The sequence below is a fragment of the Varroa destructor genome, unplaced genomic scaffold (assembly GCF_002443255.2).
Source record: "Varroa destructor unplaced genomic scaffold, Vdes_3.0 BEIS01000004.1, whole genome shotgun sequence".
Classification (NCBI taxonomy): Eukaryota; Metazoa; Arthropoda; class Arachnida; order Mesostigmata; family Varroidae; genus Varroa; species Varroa destructor.
The window spans coordinates 37,254,126-37,266,218 of record NW_019211457.1 but is presented as its reverse complement, the minus strand read 5'-3'; the positions used below and the strand labels follow the sequence as shown (position 1 = coordinate 37,266,218).

Below are 12,093 nucleotides of genomic sequence, written 5' to 3'. Positions count from 1 at the left end.
TTGTATCAACTGAGGTGTCCACTGTGTGAGCGCTCTTCTATGTTATGATAGTAAAGCATACGCACACGCCTTACGTGCAGATCAACTGGTGATGGCTGATATACGAAGTGAGAAGTACCAATAGGCGAAGTGTAGTTGCTGTAGCTTTGACGATTGCGTTTGATGTCCTGAGCGCAAGAAAATGTTGTTGTTCCTGTTGATCCCGGTGCCTGACATCTGCCGTCGCGCTTGATACTGCAGCTGCTGTTGTACGTATGGCTTTGGTTGGGAAACCAATCGGTGTTTCGTTCACCAAACACAAAGAATGAGACAACGATTGCTTGATTGAGGATAGGTTGTCGGAGTGTCAGTCGCCGCCATCGTGGCCACTGCGTCATTCACATATCGATCCATCCGATTCATCGCCATTCTAGCTGTTGCTACTGTTATTGTCGTCGTCGAACGAGCTCATAGGACCCTAAACAGGCTGTCCTCTTGGCTGGTCGGCCGCGACACCGAGAGAACCGTGTCAAACGTCAACCCTTTGGCCCTACTGGGCAAATGGCGATATGACGTAGCAGTAACAGAAGCTGCCAAAGGTTCTGACAAGCATTGCACACTTACGTGCATGCATCATGCACCAACAGACATACAGGAAATCTAGAGAGCGCCGATGATGATGGCGACATGAGAAAAAACCGCCACAGACGAAAAGAAGCGATGGAACAGAAAGGTATCAGGGAAGAGCAGAGCGCCTCTTACTCGCAGGACTTATTATATATCGCACTACAAAGCATAACGGTAGTAACTAATCATAGCCGGCGGCGAGCAGCTGTGGAAAAATTTAACAAAAAGAGTGTCTCTTCCACTTGCGCGGCCGGCCGCGGCTGGAACGTACAAGAAAGAGGCGTCCGTTGCATTCGGATGAAGGGCTACCAGAAATCAGAAAAATGATGGCCTAACAACGAGTCGAGGTTCTCACGTGAAACACGTAACAAAGCGAAGGGGAAAAGGCACAGGCTAGAAAGTTGACAGCGGAGATCCGCGCCGCATGACAACTTACGTACGGGTGAATTGGTGAGGTAGATAGTGACTGAGCGAGGGCAAGAGATGAAAAGCGTTTCGAATGATGTAACGAGGAGTGGCGCTAACGTGTGCATGGTCAGGCTGTAGCCACCTAAATGGCGTCAGTGATTGGGGTTGAACTGAATATTCGCTTATATTTGACGCGAAACTGCCGTGATAGACCCACAGATGCTCTGTTCGGCAGCCATAGGCATTGAAGAGGTTTCTCGTTGTCGGCGAACCTCATCGAGCACACGAGTCCGGATGACGGCCCACCCTCTGATGGTCCGTTAACCACGGGCTCGTCGATTTGACTCTGTTTCCTCTCGTTGGCAGTGACACATTTACGCACGATAACAGTAGTGACGGCGGTAGAAGATCAGCGAGTAGAAGTGACAGCAGTAGTTGGTAGGCGGCCTCCAGCAAACTAGACTACCGCACTGTGTACCAACTTGATCCTACGGAAAATTTTGAAAACCGGGTAATTTTTTCTACAGTAGCTACGTGCATTTTCCATGATTGCGATGTGTCCTGTATGCCATTTGAAGCCGAATAGCGGTGAGCACGACCAGGACGACTGAAGAGGAGGTAGCATGTACAGCCGAGATTAACCGAGACCAGCAAGGCAACAACCTCTATAATAAAAGCAGCAGTAAGCATTATGGCCATCGACAGTAGCACAAGCCGAAGTAATAGCAGCATCTGTGTCGTAATAATATAATTAATAATGAATAGTAGTAGTAGTCATTTGACAGCGACAATGGCCATGCGAGTTTGTCGTTCGCCGTGAGGAATACTTACGCCTGGTACTGCCGCTTCTGCTGCAACTTCTGTTCATTCTACAAGATATGATAATAATAATTGCACGCATTTTTCTGCTGTCTATTCTGCTTTTACCGCCGTGGCAGGCAAGCAGACAGGCAGGCAGTAAGTGTCTGCGTTTTGACGCGTTTTACTTGCAGTGCTCACGTTTCGTTCGTTAAATGTTCACCAGAAGGGGTCGCCGTCGTTGTTGATAAGCAGCAGCTCTTCAAGTGATGGCAGCGTCAATGTTCGAATGATATGTCGTGGATATATATATATATATATATGTAAACAGGGTTGCGGTGTTGTGTTCGGCGTCGCGCCAATTTTGATCGCTTTATATTCCCCCTGCAACTTCGGTTGTTATTGCGGTTGTTGGACTTCGAGATGAATTCGCCGAGAAGACGAATGCGCTTACAGCAAAAAAAAAAAAACAGATACAAGGAGAAAAAGGTACGACGGAAACAGTGATAGGTAGAAAGAAAATTTATGCCCATCGAGGAAGATCTTGATGTGATACACGCTTGTCGTTGGCTGACTATAGATGGACATTACATACGGAGCGGAAATCACTTGTCAAGGTAAATTTCATTTTTTTCTTGCCATTCTTTCCCTTGCTTTATTTGTTTTTGATTCATAAATTTCCGTTACTATAAAGGCTGTCACACGATTCCCCTATCCCTCGCTCTCATTCGGAGCCACTCGCTGCCAAGCGGGTTCGAACGGATGGAATTGTTTGCAGTGTACGTATGGTCTCACTGCACTTCACAGCATACTGTAGATAGGTACTGCCGCTATCGCCGAAGATGACAACGACGCGACATTCTTCAGTACAACTGATAAACCCACTTCGAAACCCAGCCGCTGTAAAATTGGGTAGAGTTATGCTACGAAACAGCGCACGCAGGGCCATGAGTGAACGCTGATTCGGGTCTGTCCCGTAGTGGTATGGTATGATATGTATAATAGTGCTATATGTATATACGCGTCAAGTGAAGCGGGGTGAGGCCGATAATTGACTCGCTGGTCCCTTTTGTCGTCCTCCACTGCACTGCAGTGCCTATTCGTTCGAAGAGATATCCTATCCACAGATTACGCGTTATCTCTTCGATCACGTTTGTAGACGATGCGCTAGTTCTCGATTTTGTACGAAAACGACGAGGAGAGTTTCTGCTTTTTTTCGGTGCGTACTAAGTAAGTGGAGCGCGTTGACACGCGCATCCTCATATATATAAACGTAGTTTGCAAACAGAAAAACTGTCGTATAAAATAGCGTGCATTCAGTACATCATCCCACTTAGTACACGTATCGTACGATATTATCGCGCTGTATATGTACGTCTGCGATAACAGTTGTACCGCTATTCGATCTAGAGACACCGCTGTGTTGGTAGACGCGAATGTTTTGTGCTTGTTCTGCCGCGGCCATTACGCCTGGAAACAGCATTGGCAATGGCAATGGACCAAAACTGAGAAGCATCGCAACACCGGTCGTTGCGTCATTGATACACTATGCTGTCGATGAGGATACCGACAATAGAGTTTGTAGGTTTCCCACTCTGTTTCCGCGTGTGCTATGGGCGGAACTATCACAATAGTATATGTTAGGACAAACAAATTGACAAAGCAAATACTCCAAAGAGGATAGATCTCCTATGACGTTTAGTTTTTCCAGTGACAGATTAGACCTACCGAAACAAACAACGGTCACTCTGAGAGCTTTCAGTTCGAAACAAGAACTTCTTCAACCGAGCTAATTTTGTAAATAATCCTTACACGTTTCGGCCGCTAAAGAATAATAACTGTACCCAAATACAACTATCCACTATTATAGACGGAGAACTGAATAGGTGTCACAAATGTCTGATGTCTATCGATCAATAGTAGATCTATACCATAAAAACTTCGTCAAAATGTACGTACTAGACGAACAGCCGCAGCACAAATTGGCTGACCCGTTAATGCAGGATTATATATATGCATCGTTGAAGTATTTATGTTAGAAATACTACAGCAGGACATGAAGTGTGTATCTATACGATATAATATCATGTGTGTGTGTGTGTGTGTGTGTGTGTGTGTGTGTGTATAGGAGTTAGCAGTATTCCCTGGGCTTTCACTTGCGATCATATAAAACGCCCAGGGTAGGTATTGCGTAGGCATCCAGTGTTCCCAAATACATGATCGATATTTTAACTTCTTCTTAACGAGCTTCATGCAATACCAGGTCAGGGCTAAGCGATGGCAAAAAAAATACACCCCATCTATTTGATGCGCTTGTATTTATTCTATATTTGCGTACTAGACACAGGGGTATCAATGAAAAAGTATGGTTGGAGCCATCTGGGGGCGATACCAAACCCGTTTCGCAATCAATCTCGTGTTTTTTACATGAATAGGAACAAAATGTTTTAAATGGCTGTCGTGCCACTCGCTGCCAATCGATCGTACCAACCAAACACCAATAATATCTCTAAGGTCAAGTAGGTGATGCGCCAAGCCGTTAAGAGTTACTTATTACTTTTACTATGATACACATACATACACGAGCTTTCACAGTGTTTTCTATTTTGAAACGGGGAAACGACGTGGGTCGATATCGAAGTTGTCTCTGTTGCTAGAGATGGCGCTGAAGATGACGATTCCTTGAGACCCACCGTTCACTGCTACAGTGGACTCCCTGCAAAAGCCCTTTGGTAGGCGTCGCAATCGTCGTGGTCTATAAGACGAGACGGGTCTTGGGTCGGGAACCGCATCGGAACGTCAACAAACATGCTTTCATTAGGTAGTGTGTCGAAATAAAAAAAAAATGATCAACAAAAGGTCCGGAAAGCGACAGATGCAAAACCAGTACGGCAGAAGGGAAAATCTGCAGCGTTGCGATTGAATGAATGAATAAATTATGCGTGAAGGGGCATTAGGTAAATAGGCCATGGGGCATTGCGGTGCACGAGCCAACTGTCGATGCAAATACACTAAACCATTCATACAAACACACATATTGTAATTAGACGAATGGAGTTTGTAAATGACTGTGGACGGCGCCGGCTGTTTTCATTAAGGGGCTCATGTGGGACTGTGAAGTGGAAAACAATGCTATCCAAGTCAGTGAGTGGCTCTGACATAGCGAATCTTTTTCCCCGTAGTGGGAGTGTCGGAAACTTGGCTTGCATGTGGAGAAGATCGATGCTGCAGATAGAATGCGTTGGTCACGCTACCGTCCCAGCTTTTAGATGCGGTAGAGTAAGCTATGACTGTCGAGGACGTATTGAAAAGCCATGCGCCCGGGCTTTACTTCTGCCATCGACGTCATTGTGCGTTTGCGTACAAAAACAGAGGTATGGCAGATTTGACTTTCGATTTTACATTTCATGCCACCAGCTGGCGCGCGCACAGTCAAGCAACGCGCGTATCCAGCCAAGCCTCTAGATCCACGCTTCTACGTAGTTCGCCCATGTATGCGAATGATAGTTTTTCGAAGAGCACGAAATACTTCACCGTCATCAAGCAGAGCAGCAAAGGTCGTGGTAAAAGGCCGAATTGTATTATTAGGTTTTTCTGCCGCTTGATTCGGAAGGATGCCGCATGTTCGGAACTTGAGTGGAATACCGGCTTGCACGGACGCAGTCGCAATTATTGTGACGCGGTTTTTCCGAACGCTGATTTTACTATGCACACGCGTAAACGTGCATTAGTTACATGCATCCAGCACTATTCGCGAAACAATTCTTCGGTGACTAACTGTGACGTCGTCCATACGAACGGATGTATCAGCTATATCAGCTGCTAGCAGCCCACGGGGGCTCTTCAGTTCGAGATGAAACGGAGAGTGGCTGGTTGACCGACTGGCTTCGATCATAGTCACCACTGTCACTATTGCGTTTGCCCTAGCTTCTATTACGTCATCAAATCAATAAGAGCCGTTTTGCTCATTAATAATGATTCGTCGTTCTTGATGCTGAATGTTACCGCCACCAATCGAACACCGTGTGGGTGGACAATAGCCGTCGCAGAAGTCGCGGTACAGGTATGACAATGTGCTTATTCAGTGATATGTCGTTGACGAAATGGCTGGTGGGTTTTCGTTTCGTTCAAGACCCAGAGCGATTAGTCGAATTAAACGATCCTGTCAGGAAAAGGAAACGTTAAGCTTACAGCCAACACGAAATTCGTCCATGAACGAGGGAGAACAACAGGAGGAATCGAGGAACGATCCAACGGGCTAATGAAATAATATAGATAACGTTTCGAATAAAGTAGACATGCCAAATATGCCGCATGTAACATACACCAAAGTGCGCAAACTATGGAAACGGACAAGATCGGTTCCGTCGATGTTGATGACGTTACAACGAACGGAGAGATTCTGAGAAAAAGAAAATAACTTAACAGCGCATTTTGGCACAGCGCAGCGGACGAGACGCCGTCCGCTGGTTTCTCGCACAGCGATCCAAAGTAGCGGTAACAGCGATGCACGCAGCTGTTATCAGGTGGAAAGCTAACAACAGCAGCCGAACGGCTTCAAGAGTAGCGTTCAGGACAACAAACTCATACAAAATGTCCACAGTGACAACAACGTCAACCATAACAACAATGGGGAAACTATGAACGCGGTAGCTAACGCGCCCTTCTATGGCTGATTAGCGGTCAAGATCCGCAGTCCAAGATCAATGGACCTCTATGCACATGAACATGAACCTCCCGACTAGACTTTTCATGTATCGATCGTGGCGGCGGCGGCGGCGGCGGCGGCAGCATCATGATGACAACCACCACGACGCAGCTTGTCACTGGCATGGAGACAGTGTCATCCATTGTTGCAACTTCGGACAGAGGCCGGACAGGGCATTACAGGCGTCCATCGCATCTTAGATCTGGATCAGGATCAGACGCGCTGTCGAGAGCCTTTTGCTTTACAAAATTAATGCGAATTGAGTCCCATAAATAAGCAAGAGTAAAGAAGCTATGCGCAGGGCATTCCTTTTCGCGTCGTTTTGTTGTTATATTGTTACATCTGGGCCGCCGCAGGAGAATTATGGCTAAACATTGGATTTTCAATCGTCGAACTTGAAAATTAGTAACAACCTCTACCCATGATAAATTTAGCGAACGGTTTGGGCAAGGGAAAACCCATTTTGATTTGTATCATACACGTACTTATTTGATTTGGAATTCGTTTACCAGTCGAATTGAATCATTCGGTAAGCCTTGCTTAACCCAGCGTTTTGATCTCTCGCTGAAGAGAAAAAGCGTTAGCCGCAAATTGTGCGGATCTGAATTCTCTTCGCCTCGCAAGATGATGCCTCGATAGAAATGGAAGTCCGTATTCTCGAAGCTTTGCCGGTAAACAATCCCTCGAAATATAGAGATGAACGGAGAGAGAGAGAGAGAGAGAGAGAGAGAGAGAGAGAGAGACGGCGCTGTACCGGTGTGCATCATCCGTTGATTCATGCCCTTCATCAGTCGAATAATGTTCTGTGCATTAACTTCTTCAACCTTTACTATTGCCTCACTCACAGTTTGATTAGGCGAGGCCAAACAAACAAACCCCCTTATCCTCTAGCGAAATCCGTATTTTTTTCGTTGACAATGGTCCCCGTAAGTAAGCCGATCGAAATTTTATTTGCCATTTGTTTGTTTCCGGCCTATTACTGCGTCAACGGGTTGTGTGTACCTGCTGTAGGACTATGGGTCAACACTCAACAGGACATAACGAAAACTTTCCGATAGTCATGTTTGACATAGTGTACTGTAGAATAGTTACTATTGATGCCTAAATAAGGGATACAATACAAACTGTTATTGGAATGGGGTGCTTCATTGTGGAGCGGACGAATAGGTTCTGATCGCAGTCCAATGCAACGAAGCCACCAACTCGACCCCTCGATGGCATACGGTTGTATTGTTTTGTACGTTTGTGCAGATCTCCAGTTAAACGCCTTGTGTGAATGATAGTTTTTTGGAACTACTTCATCGTCCTATTGTGGGTCCACAAAATGTCGTTGGCCCTCTAGCTGTAATTTGATTATTCTATGGAAGCCTACTCACATGCTAATTCATCTCTGTTGAACCCCGGTGCCAAGGGAAGACATGGCGGGCACGGAACATGCCATGAAGTAGCTAATGTATCTTTACTGATGATGTCGGCCTTCTTATAGGTAGATGCTAGGTAGAGGGTTAAGCTTAACAGCTCATTCATTTAAATCCATTAACACTAGTTTTTTTCCCACTAACAATATTTTCTAACTTCATACTATATGGCCTATACGTCTAGCCCTAACTAAGTAAGCTGGATGTTGAACGTAGCGTCGTTCCGATATTGAACATGCCGATGCGTGATTGGGCTACTAACTAATGTCCAACATCAGCGAAAGCCTTCGAGGCTTGTTTTTGTTTCACTGCTGCCCGCAAAAACTGTTGTTATTTATTTATTGTTGACAGCACTGGCCATTGGTTCTACTGCGACGATGGCCCCCACAAAATAAATGGGAATCGATCCCTAAATGCCCAGTAGTAGCTCAATCGATGCAACATTTCCATGCAGCGTCTTTGCTTGGAATTTTTGAGATTAATCAGAAGGATCTCTTTCTCACTTTTGGCTCGTTCTTAAATCAGCAGTGAGCGTCGATCCCGGTAGCGCGACTATCGTCTGGCCTGGTCCGCAACAGCTCTCACAATCTGGTGGGGAATGCATTTGAGAGAAGCTAGCAGTAGAACGATGCATGGCCGATGCAGAAAAATGACATCGAAGATTGTCCAATAGTAGCGGTGGTAACAATCTGCACAATAATAAACTGGTGACTCTAACACAACGACTGCGTAGTGTTTTTCTTTCCTTTTCTTTTTGAGCCGAAACGACTAGAAAGCGATCCTTAGAGGACGCTTTGTTTTTTCAGTGGTTATTAAGCGGAGTCTGAATCTTAGTGATGATTTCAATCTTCTTTCTCAAGGATCACATACTCAGACAAGGTTTTCCCCTGGTTGCGGTTAACTGCTAGACCCAACAGAATCGGACAGATTCAACCGAAGAAAAATAATCGCACGGAAGGGGAGATAGTAGATGCTGCTCCTTCTGCGGTCTGTTATAAATTACAGAAATAACAGACAAAAAGGCCTGATATGCCTATCCGCGAAAGAATAGATAACGGTTATGAGAAACAAGATAATGTAACAAAGAGATTATTTTAGGATTCGACCTCGATTTGAACAAAATTGGCCTTTATTATAAATCTGATTTTGTGATTTTTATTGCTACACATGTTGCTATCGTCGTTGTGCTTAACGAAATTTTTCAAGACCGTCTTTGGCCGGCTTTTACGTTCGACTTGTCTACGCTGCAATAGGACTAAAAGCAGAATAATTTTTCTTATGTTATTAATAGGCAAGCTTAATGATAGATGTGGAGAGGCATACCATTAGCATGCCGTTTTATAGAACCCATACTGCCTAGTGGGAGCTAAACAGAAAGGGTGACTTCGAGAAGTCGTCCATACGGTAGGAATTACATACAGCGAAAAGCGTTAAAGACGCCATTTAAAAATATCCAGTCCTTAACAGGCCATACCGACACCTTGACCAGTACAATATGTAGTTCGTTCGTAACCTTTCAAATCTGCCGGGCTACAAGGCTAGATGCGTTAGACCCTTCAATCAATGGTAAACTACACTGACTTGACAGTGATAGCAAAAACAAATTAATCCAAGCGTGTGTTTACTATCTGTGCGCGCGAGAAATAGCGAAAGATATCAGAATATCTGCCCTGTCTTTTCCATCTTGCTGTCTGGCCATATGTAATCGCATATAAGTAACTTGGTAATCAGTTCAATATCCATTATTTACTAAAATTGATATGCAGTCATCCAATTGAAAGCTTAATCACCATCGATTTGAGGTGTTACATGTAGCATCCGTGCCAATGGTCGTATCGAATCAAGACAGGAAAAAAGATCTCCGTAAAAATAAAGTGGAAAAAATATTGTACAGTATTCACTGAATAAGCGAAAGGGTAACGAATAAAATTTTTTAAAAAAATGTCCAAAAATTACCGAAAGATGAGGTTCTGCTTTAACTTTTTTTCTTTCACTTGTCTCCATCCATGTCACTATCGTCGAGGGAATCATCCAACAAAAAGTGGTTGCACCAGTGGCCTATTATGAAGTCAAGCAACAATGATCATCATTATCTATATATAATATAAGCACATGATCGGACCGGAGGACATAAAATGGGTGTATAAAAAATGGCGACGCCTGCGTCCACGACAACGACTATAATAGGTCATCAGCTACAAATCGTAATTTATGCCGTAATCGTATCGTCTGCTGTTTACCACATGCTTTCCCTTCTACGTCGTTACAGGTGGGAAAAACTTGTTTACTGGCTTTTCCAATGCCAAATCTTGCTCATATATATATATATATATATATATATATATATACACGCACTCGAGTTACGTGTCACGACATAACTGGCAACTATTTTTGACCTATTTTGTTGTTTGTTCTGCCTTGCGTCTACTTTACTTGATTTTTTCTACCATGAAAACTATTTCATGTCCTGTTCGCTTTCTGTGTACGCGTACGGGCAGCAAGTGATAGTTCCTGGATGTCAGTGTTTGTTCGCACGGTCCCTCTTGGCCTCATCTGCAGCTTTCTTCCTTCCTGTTATTTATAGACCTAACATAGTTAAACCTATGAAAGTGGCTATTTTTGACTTATATTTGCTACTTCATAACGTGTAGTAGTGAGTGGTTCATATTCAATGGTCTACCACACTCAGTGTTACCTTTCCGACGTTAACGTGTTTGAAGCTACCAGGGTAATTCGGGCGTCAGGGTCTAATGGTAACTATAGTGCTACGCGGAGAAGATGCGATAGATAAATATACCGATAGAACCGGCATGTTTTTCAGATATAGATCACAAAATAATTTATGTAAAGTGTCTAACTTGTTAACTTTGTAGCGCTGAGACTCAAAAGCGTTACCGTTGTGCTCAATGCACTGCTGGTGTAGGGTGAACTATTGATTTTTAAACCTGAAATAACATCAGCAGTAGCGCATTTTGGTTCGAGGATGATTTTTGAGTCCTTAGCTCTAAAGCGTCCTTACAATGAAACGTTTATTAGCGGAAGGAAGTGGGCAGGCTAATCTATGGGCCTCTTCGTCCCGTTTTTTAGTTCTCATCAAACGCCTTCGGAGTGCGCAAGTAAAAATTTGCACCAGGTCCAAACAACTGATACCAGCCACTGCACCATTATAAAGACGTGATCCAATTAATTTTTTGCCTGAAATATCCCATCGCATTGTAACATCTGCTAAATTTGTATGGTCTTTTGGGAAACATATGGGTGTGTGGACTACGTCGATGAATTCTATGATTCGATTTGAATACAGCTTTATCACTCGAAACGAATTTTCCTAAAAATTGTCTGTTTTACTGGAAATCATAAAAGTTTCCTTCTTTTTTTTTGATAGATCATTTTCATTGACAGAATACACCAGAATTGTTAGAAGGGAACTGTCCTGTTAAAAATGCCTTAACTTCGTCGATGTTAATTGTATGAAGGTTTTTCGGGACCCTTTCGTACGATTTTTTGGTCCACAAAGTTAGCTGATATTCCTAGTCCAACTTCTCAAAGCTGCATCTATTTCAAACGTCTATTTTATCTAATTAATTGAAAGTCGCATAGATAAATTTGTGTTTATACTTGCGCTACACTTCCAATGGCATTTTGTTCAAGAGTAAATTTTGGCCCACTAATTATTTGACTTAATCGCAGCCTAGAAGGGAAGAATGGGTAGAAAGTTACGACCCGTTAAACAGCGTTCATGTTTTTAGGAGGATCTTTATATTACATTAGATACATATTAGCGTGCTACTCTTTACAGATCTGCACACATTTACCTATGCGCAGCTTCGGAACGCAATTTCTGGATAATTTTTGTAAAGGTTTATGCGGCTTACGACATCCGCCGGCATTGTTTGCTTGAACTCTATTACCAATCTATCGCACAGTTGTTGTCTAACGACGACGATCGAATCTCCACGTTTGAGGAGATGTTTTTAGTAAGTTTGCTAACTATCTTCAGTATTCGAGCCTCGTTGCGTTTTGTAGAACTCACCATTTTTGCCAGTAGCCCCTTGTGGTGTCCTCCTCGTCAATTATATCCATATCCACTTAGCGATAAGCTGTTAGATAAATAATAGTCGATAGCTTGAACTATAGACAAACATATTACCAATA

At 43.7% G+C, this 12,093-nt stretch overlaps 2 protein-coding genes across 29 annotated transcripts in view; one reads left to right on the top strand and one right to left on the bottom strand.

Moving 5' to 3' along the window:
• Positions 1 to 12,093, top strand: part of LOC111249118 (uncharacterized) — a 200,731-nt gene that overhangs the window by 49,183 nt on the left and 139,455 nt on the right. The gene's annotated exons all lie outside the window — the stretch shown is intronic.
• The window catches only part of LOC147756153 (uncharacterized), a 101,247-nt gene that overhangs the window by 56,851 nt on the left and 32,303 nt on the right, over positions 1 to 12,093 (bottom strand). For 3 of the 27 annotated variants that reach the window (XR_015327383.1, XR_015327388.1, XR_015327390.1), the window contains one exon: positions 11,972 to 12,038. The exons of the other annotated variants lie outside the window; for them this stretch is intronic. The gene's annotated coding sequence lies outside the window, so the exon portion shown is untranslated. The remainder of the gene's footprint in view (positions 1 to 11,971; positions 12,039 to 12,093) is intronic. 27 annotated transcript variants of the gene reach the window in all.